The 16,911-nt window shown below is 43.7% G+C and overlaps 1 long non-coding RNA gene across 1 annotated transcript in view; it reads left to right on the plus strand.

Annotated features, from left to right (window-relative positions):
* The window catches only part of LOC122540475, a 37,997-nt gene extending 21,939 nt beyond the window's left edge, over nucleotides 1-16,058 (plus strand). Inside the window, exon 3 of the long non-coding RNA XR_006309318.1 lies at nucleotides 14,123-16,058. This is a non-coding gene — a long non-coding RNA (uncharacterized LOC122540475). The remainder of the gene's footprint in view (nucleotides 1-14,122) is intronic.
* Nucleotides 16,059-16,911: the final 853 nt, after the last annotated feature.

Below are 16,911 nucleotides of genomic sequence, written 5' to 3' on the forward strand. Positions count from 1 at the left end.
CTGGAACAAATCCACAGGTCTGGTAGCATCATTGGAGCGAGAAATAGGTGGTTTTGAATCCAGTATGAGTCCTCTTCAGAAATCTTTCTGTTCTTCAGAATGGTTTTGAAAAAGTCAAATGGACTTGAAATTAACTCTTTTTCTCCTTTTTGTACAGACCTGCTGAGTTTCCGAGCACGCTGTTTCTGTCCTAGTTCTGAATGGTACCAGGTCTATCAATGACCAACTTGTTTACCTAGTTTCATTTCCAGGTTCTTAAAATAAGACTGCTCTTGGCAGTATTGAAATCGATCCTCTGTGTGTAATATCATCAGTAAGTGTTTGTTTGAGGCAGTGATATTGTACCATATTTTCCTGATTCTCTGTCAGGAAGGGTCATGCGCACAGCTCAGGGCAGACAGAAGCCAGTGCCAGCCTTGGGGCACATGCACATGGCAACAGATCAAGAAACTTCACTGTTTTATGCCAGTATTTCGGGAGGTCACAGATTATTTGATTTTAAAAAATCATTTTAAGAAAGGGTTTTTTTGTGGTAACCCTGCACCCTCCATTTTGCAATTAGACTCCTCTCACAAGCATGCTATTTCCATCAATGTCTGTCTATGTTGGAGTTGCCCATTCTGTTACAAACCTGTCTGAAACTATGATCTAGTAAAAGGGTAAACTCTCTCCTATCTGAAGGATGTTGAGACTTTGAAGGGTTCAGAAAAGATTTACAAGAATGTTGCCAGGGTTGGAGGATTTGAGCTAAAGGGAGAGGTTGAATAGGTTGGGGTTGCTTTCTCTGGAGGATCAGAGGCTGAGTGGTGACCTTTATAGAAGTTTATAAAATCATGAGGGACGTGGATGGGGTAAATAGACAGGGTCGTCTTCCCCAAAGTAGGCGAGTCCAAAAGTAGAGCTAAGAGGGGAAAAATTTAAAAGGGGACCTAAGGGGCAACTTTTTCACGCAGAGGGTGGTGTCTGTATGGAATGAGTTGCCAGAGGAAGTGGTGGAGGCTGGTACAATTGCGGCATTTGGATGGGTATATGAATAGGAAGGGTTTACAGGGATATGGGTCAAATGCTGACAAATGGGACTAGATTAGGTTAGGATATCTGGTCATGACCAGTTGGACCAAAGAGTCTGTTTCATGCTGTACAACTGCAAATGTTGACCAACATCATAAAACTCAGTGTTAAACTACGCAAGTCTTTGTGTCCGATTGCTATCTGTGACAGGCAAAGATAGTTGTTTAAGCAGTTCGGACTTTTTTGGTCTTGTGTACTCCTGCAGACATCTGCAAGACCTTCAGGCCAGAAGGCAATTGTGGTTGTTTGTGGTAACCTTTTTCTGTCGTGCTGACTTTAAATATTTAACAACTTGCCCCTTTTTTTTTAAATCTGGAATAATCTGCACTGACTCTGGCAAAATATATCAAGCTGCAGCATCCCCTCCTCCCTCCACCCCCCCCCCCCCCCCCCAAACACACACCTCCCTTGCTTTCTTTTTTTAAAAAAATACAATTCAAAAGAACCAATTCCCCTCCTTTTTATCAACTCCCACGATTACAGGGAGAGCTTTATTCATTCTGGTAAATGGGTTGCTTGCAGGAATACATAGTCTATAATATCTGAGGAATGTAATATTTGTAAGTGGCTATAAATGAAAAATACTTCCTCTCCTGTGTTCAAGGAGATCTCCTCTTAATATTTCATTCCCAAATATACGCTCATCCTGCCTGCTTTCATTTAAACAACAGTATGACCCTTTTGAGATGTCGCAGGGGATGTGCCAGATATCTATTAAAACTGCTTATTAGTTTATTAATAGAAGATGACCATTTGAGAGGGAAGTTAAACTATAACATCATATTTTCATTAAAATACTTACTGCTAAATGCATCTTTGGACGTTCTTCCCTACCTTGAGTAAGTGTTAAGCACACAATGTAGCAGGGAATAGAGCTGGAAATGGAATTTGCTGGACAAGCTCAGCAGGTCTGGCAGCATCTGGAGAGAATCCATTTAACACTTCCAGTTGCTCAGAACGGTGTGGCTGTGAAAACGTGTTTTAGCAAATACCTGGTCAAACAGCAGGAACGACAGTGTTATTAATGATGGTGGAAAAGTGGGAAAAAAATTGCAAAGGGAATCCTGTTGGTGAGGAGAGAATGCCTTCAAGGTGGGCGTGCCTAGAAGAGATATGGCGGGGAGTTAAAGGTTACACAGAAACCAAAAGCACTCTGGAAGATGTGGGCAAAGTCTGGTTACATTTGCAAGTGGCATTCTGCATACTGGTGGTGTTCCTTGTTGGATACCATCTTGAGTTGTTACCATCTTGACCTCCTGGGTGCACCTCCATATTGGTCCTTTGGTGCTGTCTGGCCCTGACCGAAGTCTCCAGGTGCCATGTCTTTACCCAAACCAATGTTTAGCTTATTACCTAAACAGGCTCCATTTATGTTTTGGGTGGGAGTTCTGGCTGCTTGTTCAAAAGCTTGAGAAATATCCAAAGCAGCTTGTTTCAGCAAGTGCACTGTCATCTGTGTAAGGCCATTTGGAGAGTTCGTGGTTCTCTGTTCACCTTAAACCCTCAGCCAAGTGGAAGTGGGAATCACCAGATTCAGGATGTCACCCCACTCTGCCCCTGTTCTTTACACCATAAGCTCACTACTAACTCTACACTGGGACACCTCCGCCCCCACCCCAGTCTGACCTATCACCCTCACCTTGACCTCTTTCCACCTATCACATTTCCGACGCCCCTCCCCCAAGTCCCTCCTCCCTATCTTTTATCTTAGCCTGCTGGACCAACTTTCCTCATTCCTGAAGAAGGGCTAATGCCCGAAACGTCGATTCTCCTGTTCCATAGATGCTGCCTGACCTGCGCTTTTCCAGCAACACATTTCCATCTCTGATCAATTAGGCAAACCAGTTATAATATTCCATGTTACCTTGATGGTTTATTGAATTGCTAACTCTGAGCATAATCCCAGGAGGTTTCACCTCACTAACTCTGGCTGCTGCTTCTGGGAGGTAAAGCATAAGATTCATCATTCATGATGCAGATATGTTCTGGATTCTCATTTCCCCACACTACATTTTGTTGAGAGTAATGCTGGCTGGAGGGGGGGGTGCAGGGATTCTCCCAGTTGATGTGATGAATAATTGAGATGTTTTGAGCTGGGGTCCCGTTTCAGATAATGGAGGTTTTCAGGCTCTTGATGATCCCTGATCAGGATTATTTCAGTTTATCTTACTTTTTTTTTGTGCTGTTAATGTTGGTCACTCTGTTTTGGATGTGAAGCACTTTATAATAAGCAGGTGCTGTACTTCTGATTGGCAGGACTGGAATAATTTAATTTTAGACCCCTTATGTACAAAACAAAGTTGTGTTTATGATGTTACAGTCTGAGATTTTGTAGTCACATTACACAATAGGAGTAAATTTCAGCTTTCTCTAACCCCTGACCTTTCCCGAACTGGTTTACTGTTTTGGCTCTTGGTTTGTGACAGTGGTGAACAGGAGTGCATGAGGTCTTATTTCAAAAGGAATCTGATTCTCGAAGTGAGCCAGCCTTACTATAGTTGTACAGGACATGGGTGGGAGAATACCTGGAGTATTGCAAAAAGGTTTGGTTTCCTTCCCTAACGTACACTGCTCTGGGAGGTACAGCAACATTAGCTTTCCTAAATCAGTGCCTGAGCTGTGGGAAGTTGGAATAAGTGGGATATCCTGTGGTTGAATTCATGCTACACTCTGATTCTGAGATGCAGCAAGTTTTTAAAAAAAAAAAATTCTATTGTGAAATATTTCAAACTGCTTATTCTGTGTATGTGTTTTTTATTCTCAAATCTTGGAGATTGTCCTGCCTCTTTGCAGAATTGACAGTGAATCTGTTTTCAGGAATGTATTCTGAAAGTTGACAGTGAAACTGTTGATTAGGTTAATTTGCCCTAGTGTTGGCAGCATGGTTTTAGTTTCATTCTGAAAGATGTTTCAGGATCCAGGCTGTATGGCTCTCTGCAAGCAGGGACAGAACCATGGTGTTCTGAAGCAACACTGGGCTATGACATGCAGACTTGGCAAACCCAGTTCTGTCTGATTCCAGTTTTTAGCAAAGCAGTTTGAGCTCATTGAGTGGAGTCTGCTCCACGTTACGGCACGGACTGGGATAACAGAGGCTACCCTCTCTCTCTGGCAGGTGTCCCACTCACTTCATTAACAGCACAGTCAGGTGGATCGGCAGGAGAGGGAAAGATGCCAGAGTGCAGTCACCTTTTTTATTGGAGCTGGTGTTGTTCTCCCTGATGGGAAGGTGGTGCGTTTGACCTACATTGAAAGGGGCTGTTGTCTCAGCCTTGCCTAGTGCCCTCTGCTCGCATTCTGCCTTGAACCAGCCCAGGAAACTCTCCATAGGCTACTCCTGGCGTTGGCAGGGGACACCCGCAGCAATATGCAACCCCCTCCCTGCCCAGTTAGGGGCAAATTTAAACTGACTCTCAGATATTTCTTTAGCCTCTAGCAAGCAATCCCCTTTACACCCATAAAACAGCAGAATGTTTCCCTATGTTTTCTCTTAACTGATAACACATGGCTGCTATTTAAAAACCTAAAACCATAGCAGCTCAAAGGGAAATGTTCTGCTCCTGGCAATCTCCATTTAAATGCTTGCATTTCTCCACACAGCAGTGTATACTGTATTAAACCGAACTGATTGTGGAGAAAGAGAATCTTTGTGACAACATAATTACTTGCTCGTGACATTTGTATAAGTGAACAAAAGATCTCACGTGACCTTCTGTGACCTGTTATTCGCTGCCAAAATAGACTTGCAATCTGTTGAAAAGACTTGTTTTTTTTGAGTTCATTACCGAACAATGTGTCTATTTATATTAAACCTCTTGGGTTGGTGGGGGGGAGGAGCAGAGGGAGAGAGTGTGAAAACTACAGGCTGCTTTGAAACCAGTTACTCTTGGCCACTTACACAGGGGCTGCCTCTACCTGAGAGTGCTCATAAAAAAAATCAGATGGTTGTCTGTGTGGGTTAATTAATGCTTTGTTTTATGATGTAAACAGACAAAAATTTTAACAGCTACAGTATTTCCCTAATACCCAGGACTACATGCTCCAGTTATTTTACCTCGGCAACTGACCAGGAAAATAAAGAGTGGTGTCTCCTTTGTTTGGTTTCTATAAAATTGCTTTGTTCTGTGATGGAGTTCTTTAATACTTGGTCAAGATTTCCATTTTCGCCCAAATAGTATGTGAATTTTTTAACTAAGTAACTGCATAAACTGAAGAATATTCAATGAATTAAGTACTCAGTCCTGGACTTGGGCTGGAATACTCTGGATTTTGATTTAAAATCTGGTACCTTTTGTTGAAGGTGGTCAGGTTAGACCAGTTATTGACTGCTCTGGTGAATGCTGGTTTAGTGATTGAGATGGAAATAGCCATCAGTTTCCCCCAGGCACCTGACCAACACCTATCTGTGTGATGGGTTTCACGATATTAAAGAAATTTGAGGGGGTAGGGATGTTGCAGGAAAATGCTTTCAAGGAGGAAGGTTAACCATGATTTGGCTCTGTGCTGGAACAGGGTTAATGGGCTGAATGGCCTTTTCCTATGCCTATCTATCAACCAAATCCGAATAATTGCTCCTTAACCTTTTGTAGCTGTTTGTTTGCTCGGTCTGTTTTGAAAATTGACTGCTACAGTTTTTCCACAAAAGGAGTTAGTACCTTTTTTCAGTGTTTGTGAAATCCTGTACTTTATAATATCCATGAAAACCTTTCCAACTGAAGAGCCTGTCCTCCCCTCATTTTATCACCTGAGCCTGTATGTAGAGGGCTAGCATCTGGCATATTCTTAGTTCTTCATCTCCATAAGACTTGGTTCTTTGTGAGTAGTACAGAATATCCCAAATATTGTCTGCTGAATGTACACTAAGCACCATGAGACTCACTGGCCTCTTTTCTTTTTTTTTTGGTTTAGCTGCAAACATTAGATTTGGGGATGCAGTGGAGGTGAAAAGCTGTTTGTCTTTAATATTTAAAAAAGAAAATGTTTAAGATTAGGGCTGTGATTATCAAACAACAGAAGATCCTGCATGTTTCTGTATCTCTCCTTTTTTGGCCAATAGATTCACCACCAGCTACATGTGACTAATTAGGAATGCAGATCTGGGTAAAGACCTGTTTCATTGGTAAATGTAACATGAGTAACTCCCAGTGGATCTGTGGTCTCGATACTGTTATTTGTGTGATATTTGCACTTTGATCTGTCTTTGTTTTTGTTATGAAATAGTGAGCTAAGTGTAGATTGTGGCAGCCTTTTTGATCATTTGAAGTGCTTTCTGTGGATTCCCAATGATTGTTAACATAAAAATTAAATGCAGTCACACAAATGTGTTTAAAGTATTTTCTACTAATTTTTGATATTAAAACAGTCACTGTAGCACTTATTGTGGACTGCAGAGTTACACAATATTGACTCCGGTCCCTCCTGCAAAGTGCTGAGGTAAATCATTAGCAAGGCTGTGGTGAAAGAAGGGGCGAGGGAGATTCACGAACTTGATGTCAGAGAGTGAGCACAGCCACAATAAGCTGAATGGTCTCGTGTTGTCTAACTCTGACTCTCTGGGTTTCTCCAAAAGGCTGTGCCGTTAAAAGTGGTGCTGCGTTTTGGGAAAGCAAATCTTAGCAGGACTTATACACTTAATGGTAAGGTCCTAGGGAGTGTTGCTGAACAAAGAGACCTTGGAGTGTAGGTTCATAGCTCCTTGAAAGTGGAGTCACAGGTAGATAGGGTGAAGAAGGCGTTTGGTATGCTTTCCTTTATTGTTCAGAGTATTGAGTACAGGAGTTGGGAGGTCATGTTGTGGCTGTAAGGACATTGGTTAGGCCACTGTTGGAATATTTTGTGCAGTTCTGGTCTCCTTGCTATCGGAAATATGATGTGAAACTTGTAAGTCTTTTCTGAATTCTTTCAAGGATGTTGCCAAAGTTGGAGGATTTGAGTTATCAGGAATGGGTTGGGGCTGTTTTCCCTGGAGTGTTGGAGGCTGAGGGGTAACCTTAGAGGTTTATAAAATCATGAGGGGCATGGATAGGGTGGAGGAGTCCAGAACGAGAAGGCATAGGTTTAGCGTGAGAGGGGAAGATATAAAAGAGACCTAAGGGGCAACCTTTTTGACGCAGAGGGTGGTTCGTGTATGGAATGAGCTGTCGGAGGAAGTGGTGGAGGCTGGTACAATTGCAACATTTAAGAGGCATTTGGATGGGTATATGAATAGGAAGGGTTTGGAGGGATATGGGCCGGGTGCTGGCAGGTGGGACTAGATTGGGTTGGGATATCTGGTCGGCATGGACGGGTTGGACCGAAGGGTCTGTTTCTGTGCTGTACATCTCTGACTATGATGTTTCTGGTTCAAAAACAAATTGCTGGAGGAACACAGCAGATATGACAGTATCTGTGGAGAGAAAGCAGAGCTAACATTTCAAGTCCAGTGACTCTCCTTCAGAACTGGACTGTAAACTCCATTTTTTTCTCTCCACAGATGCTGCTTGACCTGCTGTGTTCCTTCACCACCTTTTTCAGATCTCCCATACCCACTGCTGTTTTTTGATTTAATACTGTCTAATTCACTTTTGAACTATGAATTTTGCTTTGCAATTTGTTTTTTAATTTCAGTAAGAGGCAGCTACAGGAAAAGTGATACGGTTCAAACAACCCATTCTCTTTCCCAAATATAGGTCACTGTTCTCGCTTTCTTTCAGCCATTGTCCCTCAAATCCCTCCTTTATCACACTCTCTCTCTTTTTCAAAAATTCCATTCCCCTTTCATGCAGAGAGATTGTTTTATCTTCTAAACCATCATGTCTCTCTCTTCAGTGTCTGCCCCAATTCAGATCTCTGTCCTTTCACCCAAATTGATGCCTGTTTTCCAGGACCTTTTTGGGTGACCTATGCTTCCAGCTATTGGTCACCTTCTGTTGATCACGAGACATCAGAGCTAGGGGCAGGAGGAGGCTGTTTAGACCCTCGAGCGTGCTCTGCCTTTTTGAGATTATGGCTAAGCTCAACTCTGCCTCAACTCCACTTTCCTGCCTGCCCTCTCTATCCCTTCAACCCATTACTGATTAAAAATCTGTTCATCTCCTCTTTAAATGTACTCAATGCCCCACCACCCACCACACACTGGAGTGAATTCCACAAATTCATGACCTTTTGAGAGAGAGCATTTCTCCTCTGTTTGTTTGAAATCTGCCACCTCTTAGTTTTAGGATAAGATTTCTTCCTTGAGTGGGCCATTTTCACTGCATCTATTATGTCAAACCCCTTTAGCATCCAAAAGACCTCCATTTAATTTCCTCTTCTTCTAAATCCCAGACAGTGTCGGGCTAAACGGCTCAATCTCTGCTCGCAGTCAGGAGCAAGACCCTGTAGCTTCCCCTCCTGTTTTGCTAGCCAATTGGTGCCCCTGCCTGGTGTAACCCGGACAGAGTGAAGTTGGAATGCATTCAGCAGAGGTAGTGTATTTTCTTTTTTTTTTCCTACCCCCACACTACCACCTAACAGCGGTCATGATTATATTTTTGCGTGTGTGTGTGTGTCCAGTGACATGCAGTGCCCTTCTCAGAGGGCAGTACTGCATGATCCAACAGTGAAGGGGAGGGCAGAGATCAAATCAAAATAGAGTTGAAGGGGGAAATAATGCCCTCCACTCCCTGCGGTGCCCAACTTCCTCTCAAAATCTCGAGGGTGTTTACGGATACCACGTGCTCCTTTTCCAGGGGCACCTGAGCTCTGATGTAACCGCGGAAGAGGGGCAGGCAGTCGGCCTTAGCGACCCCCCCTCCACGACTCACTGCCTGGACCTGTTTATGGCCAGTTTGGCCAGGCCCAGGAACCGACCCACAAGGAGGTCCTGTGACCAACCCTCCTCCTTTGCACTGGGTGCCCAAAGACCAGGAGCGTGGGACTGAAGTGCAACCAGAAACAGGAGAAAGGCAGAGGCAGTGTATTCCTAACTGACCACATGGAGCAAATCAAAGGCACTCTGGTGTTTTACCTGGGACATTAAAATATACAGCAGTGTGCAGTAACAGTTAGGTTTGAGTTTTTAAAAACTTTTTATATTTGGTGCAGACCTAATCCTTTAAACTCCTATCAGCAAAAGAGATTGTGTCTTAAATCAGCCCTTTGGGAGAGTCAAGATGACCGCAGTCTGAACAGTCTGTTGTGCTGAGCTCCGTGCCATACCCCAGGCAAGGTGGGCACCTATCCCACCCCTGCAGAAAGTTTGTAATGTAAAGTAGGTAGAATACCTAGAGTCCTTTTTTAAATAAAGATTTGACAAATCTGGAGTGGAAATGAAGACATCCAAGGGAAAGAGAGCGCAGCAGGCAGGGTACTCTCCAACTATGTCGGGCACACCTGCAGCTGTTACCTCTACTGCTGTGGCAAAGCCCTTTCAGTTCAGTGGAGCAACAGAATTTACTGACGGAGCACGCAAAACTCCTCCATTAAAAATCGAGGAAGCGCTGGAGCCAATTACGGCCATGCTGACCAAGCATGAGCAGGAGATCTATGGCTTTGATCAGCGCATGGAGGCAGTGGAACAGAGGACAGCAGCCTTGGAGGCTGAGACGGAGAGCTCAGAGGGGTGAGTCCAAACCTGGGAAAGCCAGGTTCAGACCCTGGAGGGACAAGTAGATGACCTTACAAATAGTGGTCAGAGGAAAAATAATCTATGGATCTTGGGCTTACCGGAGTGTGAAGGTGAAAATCTTGCCTTTTAAACCTCTTGAGCGGTGGCTTCTGGAATCGCTGGGGCTGGAGATCGACTTGGGTCGGGTGAGTGTGGAGCGGGCCCACCGGATTGTAATGTGCAAGTCTGGGCCAGCCCAGTACCCCTGCCCGGTCCAAGTGAGACTCCAGCATTACAAAGAAAAGCAATTATTAATAGAAACAGCCAGAGGACTGGGAGAAGAGCCACAGGTTTTGGTTTATATAAAGGTTTGAAGATAATGTTGTTTTTATGACATTTCTGGAGCCATAATTAAGAAAAGACCCTTTTGATGTAAAGAAGAAAAATTTGAGGTTTAATAATTCAAATTCTGAGGTACCTGGCAGTGCAATGTTTCAATTATGGGGGATCTGTCTACATCTCTGACTTGGCGGAAAAAGTACACTAATTTTTGAACTTGCTGAAATGATAGACTTTGGCAGAAGGGGAAGGAAGAAAAGATGCGTGCAGACAATGGCATCACAATTTTTTTTAATCTTCTCTCTCTCTCTTTCTTTGTTCTCTTCCCTTTTTGGGGTCTTGGGCCTTTATCGGCTTGGTACTGCTTTGGTGTAAAATCCAGTATGTTTTACATTCTATCTGGTGATTGTTAGTTATTCTGTTTTGCTGGGTGAGAGGTGGTTACTCCATTGATTAGAAAGATGTGTGAGGTTGAGATGAGGAGGGGGAGGGGTGGATGTCCATTGCTAACTTGTAGGAGTATACATATGTTTTCTTTTTCCCAATTGCTTGGGTTTTGGGTGTGGCTTTAACTGGAATATGCTAGGATGGTTGTGATCTTGGGAGTGAATGTCCCTTATGGTAAGGGGGGTGGGGGGAAAAGAGATCTCTGGAGACTTGTGATTCATGTTTATTTGTTCAAGTTAGGAGTAGAGTTTTTTTAGTTTTTGTAGTTTTGGTAGTGCTTGCAAGGATGGTTTTTAGATTTCATAAAGGTAAAAACAATGACTGCAGATGCTGGAAACAAGATTTTGGATTAGTGGTGCTGGAAGAGCGCAGCAGTTCAGGCAGCATCCGAGGAGCAGCAAAATTGACGTTTCGGGCAAAAGCCCTTCATCAGGAATAAAAGTCTCCACGCTTCAGGCTCTCTGCCTTTATTACTGATGAAGGGCTTTTGCCCAAAACGTCAATTTTGCTGCTCCTCGGATGCTGCCTGAACTGCTGTGCTCTTCCAGCACCACTAATTCAGAATTTAGATTTCATAAAGTCTGTTTTCTCTCCACTCGCCACACACTGAATGGGCTTCTTCCTCTTGGGGGATTGCAGGCTGTAGTGTGCGGTCATTGGCTACTGATCTGTTCAGGTGGTGCACCTGGCTTACAAAGGGGAGCCATTTCTCCCATTAAAAGGAAAAAGGTGCTCTCGAATCTTCAGAAGGAAAGGATTGACATCTTGCTGTTGCAAGAGACCCATTTGACTGGTGGGGAATATTTGAAGTTACAGCAGGCAGTATACATAGGTATTCTTTTCCTCTAATTCCAAAAGCGGAGGAGTGGCCATACTGGTACGAAAGAACCTCCTATTTTGGGTGATAGATCAAATCCAGGATGAGTATAGACGGTTCGTCATTCTCAAGGCTGTGGTACACTGGGAAGAGTATGGCATCCTGAGTGCTTACTGTCTACCTGGCTTACCCCATATTCATACAGTCTTTGCTTTGCAAAGGGGACCCCTCTCTTTGCCTCTTGTGTGAGGACTGAGTCCAGAGCAGCCTGGAGAGCCATGACCCATTACAATTTTGCCCACGGATGATCTGGTATGGTATGCAGATTTCAGCTGCTTTCAGCCAGGCTTCGAGCATCTGCTGCTGCTCTCCTCTCTGCCTCCTTCTCGTTGTCAAGTAGGAAATAATCATAGTCCTTCAGAATGCTTTGGTGGTCTCCCAGAGCACTCACTGATGGATTACTGGCCATACTCCAATTGATGTCCCAAAGAATCTATACTTACCGCCACTATTTCATAACAAAATTGTCATCCTTCAACAGAAACTGATCCCTGTGCCATTGCCGTGTGTCTACTCCACTACCTTTGGTCATAATATCTAAATATACTGCCTCATGGTCCAAAATAGTTATGCTCCCAATCCTACAGGCCAACACCAAGTCCAACAAACTGATAGAACAAAGAACATATCAATTCTTGTGTGGCATGTGCAGGTTGGAGTAAAAGGGTGGAGGCACCTCCACACATCCACGAGCCCCAACTCCCCTCACGCAGTCTTGACCGCGGAGGTATAGGAGATGACAGTCCTCCTGGCATCCTGCCTACCCTAGGGTCCATGAGACAGTTAAAGTCTCTTCCTATCATCATACAGCACACCTGAAGAGCCATTAATTTAGAGACCACACCAACTAAAAATTGACAGGATGCGCTGGGGCACAGTAAGCACTCAGGATGTCATACTCTTCCCAGTGTACCACAGCCTTGAGAATGATGAACTGTCCATAGTCATCCTGGATTTGATCAATCACCCAAAATGGGAGGTTCTTTCATACCAGTATGGCCACTCATCTGCTTTTTTGAGTTGGAGGAAAAGCACGCCCTATGATTACTCCCTGCTGTAATTTCACAGATACCTGGCTCAGAAGAAAGATGCTTCACAGTCCATTGATCCTCCTCTGTTTGAATGACATTACCAGTTCTCTCCCTGATGGACACAATGCCAGGTTATGGGAGTTCTTTGCAGAGTTATTCTGGTGGGAGGGCTTTGCGGATGGAGAAGTGAGAATGGAATCCTTTTTTTGAGAACTTGGACCTCTCCGGTATAAATGCAGATCAGGCCTCCCTTTTAAATGGACCCCTGACAGTATAGGAGGCGCAAGAGGCGGTAAGGCAACTCCAAGGTGCTAAGGCACCTGGTCCAGATGGGATCCAGAGTGAATGTTACAAGGAGTTCATACACGTTAGCTGAACCACTCTTGGAGATGAATTGTCATTTATATAGCTGGGACTACCTTCCGCCCTCTCTTCAGGAGGCTAATATCTCCATTATTTTAAAGAAAGGGAAAGACCCTGAGGATTGTGCATTGCTGGATGTGGACTTCAAAATTCTGTCAAAGGTTCTAGCTCTTGAGACTGGAGAAGGTGCTGCCCCTTTATTATAAAAGAGGACCAGACAGGTTTTATCAAGGGCCCCAGCTCCTCCAGCAATATCAGGCGGGTACTGAACATAGTGCAAATATTCCGGGCTTGATGGTCTCCCTGGATACAGAAAAGGCTTTTGATTGGGTGGAATGGTTGTATCTCTTTGCTTCTGGTCTGGGAGGGGCCTTCGCCATGTGGGTGGCAGTGTTATACAGAGACCCCAAGGTGGCTGTGATCACAAATGGGGTTAAATCGAGCAATTTTGGTGTGGAGAGGGGCAGCTGTCAGGGGTGACCCATTGGTCTACTATTTACCTTGGTACTTGAACCACTGGCAGAGGCCATCCAAAAGGGCCCTGAAATAATGGCACTGAAGGTGAGAGTTGGGGAACAAAATCACTCTCTGTGCGGACAATGTCCTTCTGTTTTTGGCTAACCCCAAAAAGTCTTTACCCCAGCTCATACAAAAAAATTAAATTATTCAGCAGCTTTTTGGGATACAGGATAAATTTCGCAAAATCCGACTGAATGGAGTTTCCTTTTAGATGGTCACAAAGGTTTTCTCTATCTGGGAATTTATATTACCCCTTACTATCGGCAGCTGTACGGAGTGAACTTTGTGCAGCTGTTTCAGAGGATAAAGCAGGACTTGCAGCGATGGGAGGGACTACCCATATCATGGCTAGGCCATATAGCCTTGACTATAATGAATGTTCATCCTCAGTTAATATCCTATGCGGATGTTCCTGTTATTACAGCGGAGGTTTGCGGGATGGCTTGGATCGTCTATTTGCTGCTGTAGGTGCCCTCTAAATTTACCAAGTTGCAACTTCTGCAGGAGATAGTGGGGGTGGACGATCCAGATCTGAGGAGATATCCAATAGGCGCTGTTGTCCTATGTAGGCAAATGGATGTGTAATGACTCTAAGTCGATGTAGAGGCCTTGCAGGTGAGATGTCTCAAACTTACTGTTCATGGATAAGATGAGATCTGTAATTGAGCACTGACACTCCAGCATCATCAATACGGTGATAGCATGGAGGATGATGTGGCAGGGTGAGGACAATTTGCTTAAGACTTCGCTGTTCACCCCATTAGTGGGAGCCCCTGGATTTAGGTGGGGTCAAAGGGATAATCAAGGAACCTGCGGTCTTGGAGGTTTGAGGGAGAGGTCTTGATGTCTTTCAGCCAATTAGGTCAAAATCCGGAATCCCTAATTAGGGACCTTTTCTGATATTTCCAGGTTCGGGATTACATACAGAAGAAGACCTTCGTTCTTGACCCAGCCCTACAAGTCAGATATCGAACAAAGAGCGCTCTGATGTGGGGATGCTCTGTCAGATAGCACCATATCTCATCTGCAGAGCAGGAATGCCCTGGGGGATATGGAGAGACTCCCATGAGATCTGGAATCAGGAATTGGGGAAGAAATCTCATCGGAAACATGGGAAGATATATGGGCGAATATAAAGAAACTTTCAATATGCGATAAGGCACAAGCAATGCAATTGAAAATCCTCCACAGGCACCATATGGTGCCAGAGAGGTTAGCAAAGGTTTTAAGAAAGGATCTTCCCCGAAATGTAAAAATGGTCATTGCTTTTTGTCCTGTTACAAGATCCTTGGATACTGGGGGGCCATAGTGAATGAGCTGGAGAGGATCCTGGGAATGGAAGTTGGGGAGGATCTGGTGTCCCTCCATTTTGGAGCTACCAAGTCTTCCCTCTTTGGGTGAGCATGGGAAGAGGTTATTCAACATTCTTACACACTGATATCGGAAAACCCTCCAGGTCTTACGGAATTGGCACAGACTTGTGATGGAGCACATCCCTCAGGACTACCTGACAAGTATGGTGTGCCACGGAATGGAGCGATTTGAAAAGACATGGCGGCCCTTTCTAAATTACATAAACTTGGATCTGTTGGCTGTATTGATTAGGGCCTTTATATTATCCACAAGGGCCATATACAGTGGTCCGAGGAGTGAAGCTTAGTAAATATGGGTATAATAACTGTTGCTCCTGTGGATGGGAACCTTGATGGAGGTGCAGCGAGTGAGTAATGCAATATAGTGAATTTGATTTTAGTGGATTATAATTTCATTTAATGTTTTTATTTAATTTCTGCTAATTTGGTTTAACTTAAGTAAATATGAGATGACTGTATCTTGAAGAATAGGCAGTTTATTGTCAATGTTACTGTAATATATTCTACTTTTTTTACTTTTATAATGTTTAGTTTGTTTCTTTCTTTGGAAAAGTGAAATTTTTCCAATAAATATATACATTCAAAAAAATCAGCCCTTCACCTGAAATGGAGCACTGCAAGAATTAAGTTGCCATGATTCTGAACATGTAGAAAGCCTTTTACAGCCTTGCTGAGGTTGTTACTGTAACCCACCCATCCTGAACACACTGACTCTGACTCTGACCTCCAGCCTTCCATTGCCTCATTAGAGTCATTGTCATAGAAACAGACCCTTTAGTCCAACTTGTCCATGCCGACCAGATATTCCAATCTAGTCCTACCTGGCAGCACCTGACCCATGTCCCTCTGTGGTAACTGGCTCCAGTCCTGGATTAGCAATACACTCTATACTTTTTCCTTGATCTGTAAACTCTTTTGAATGCCCACTTCTTACCCAGGGATGGCTTATATTTCAAAAATTGCTGAAATTCCACAAAATTGTCAGTGTCCTATTTATCTCAATTCACAAAATATTCCAGATTGTCTCTACTTATGTACCATAGAAGGGACATTGCTGATCAATATGCAATTGGCTAAAAAAGTAACTATGTTTGATGTCATAACCAATCTTAATTGTACATTAAACTACAACTAGTTCAAGGATTGGGAGAAGGTAAAGGAGTCAGGAACAGTCATGGTGTGAGGACCTGTTAACCCCTCATCTCTATTGTTACCCAGAACCTAGAATCCCCTAGTAACAGCAGGAGGTCTGTTTGCCCATATTTGAACTGATGTCATGAGACTTCATGGGATCCAAAATCAATGTTAATTTGTTGTTGATCAATGAACTCTCATTTCTAGCTCCCTAGGCTCAAGATCTGTCCCAATACATACTTGGGTGATAACATAATTGTGAATAAGCACTCTTTGTCCCTATAAACATCTTAATTTTACCTCTAGGCTGTTGAAGCTGTCTTAAATTTTGCAAGCCATCCCAGATTACAATAAAGTTACATTTAATAACAAACAAGATCATTTATTTAATGTCTTTACATTTTTTTTAAATTTTCAATTGTTCTGGTCATTTTGTTGTTTAGTGTTTCTGTTGCACTACGAACCTTCACATTCTTTCTGAACAAAGATAGCTATATGCTCGTGCCGTCTCGCTCTCTGCATTTTCAGGAATCTGTTCCATGTGACTGCCTTCAGATATTCGCTGAGCTTCATTCACCCAAAAGTCCAGTGTGACCTTGTGTGCTTTTGCTGTTCATTTTCAACTCTAGTTGAACTGGAGGGACAATAATCTTCTTTGATTCCTCTTCCTCTCTCTCCCTGAAGGTACAGGGTTACAATCTCTCCACTCTGTACTGTCCCCTGTTTATGATGCCCATTTGCCCATTCATCTCCAGATGGGTTTAGTGACTGTGTTCCCTGTGTCTCCAAATAACCTGGTGCTGCCCATGTCCACTCGCAGCAGGGAGTTGGCTACTCCCTCCAATAGTGCCCACTTTGCTGCTGGATTCTCTGTCTCTTCACCCGCCCACCCACCAAGCTACCTGGGTCTATCTCTGCCCTTTTCAGGGTGTAAAGGATCCCAGGGTGGTACCTGGAAGAGGATAGGATGGTCTCCTGGATGCAGTATTCCTGAATAAGCTATTTTGGGGAATGTCGTGCTGCTGTCTGGGGCAGACTATTCTGTCGGGGTAGCATCACTAGACGAGTCATCCAGAGCCCCCTGCCAGTGTCATAGGGACACCTGGTTCAAATCCCAATACAGTAGCTACTGGAAATTAGTTAACTAATCATTTTAATGAGTTAATTAGCTGTTAATTCCTTGGGTTCAGA

This window comes from Chiloscyllium plagiosum, chromosome 34 (assembly GCF_004010195.1).
Source record: "Chiloscyllium plagiosum isolate BGI_BamShark_2017 chromosome 34, ASM401019v2, whole genome shotgun sequence".
NCBI classification, from domain to species: Eukaryota; Metazoa; Chordata; class Chondrichthyes; order Orectolobiformes; family Hemiscylliidae; genus Chiloscyllium; species Chiloscyllium plagiosum.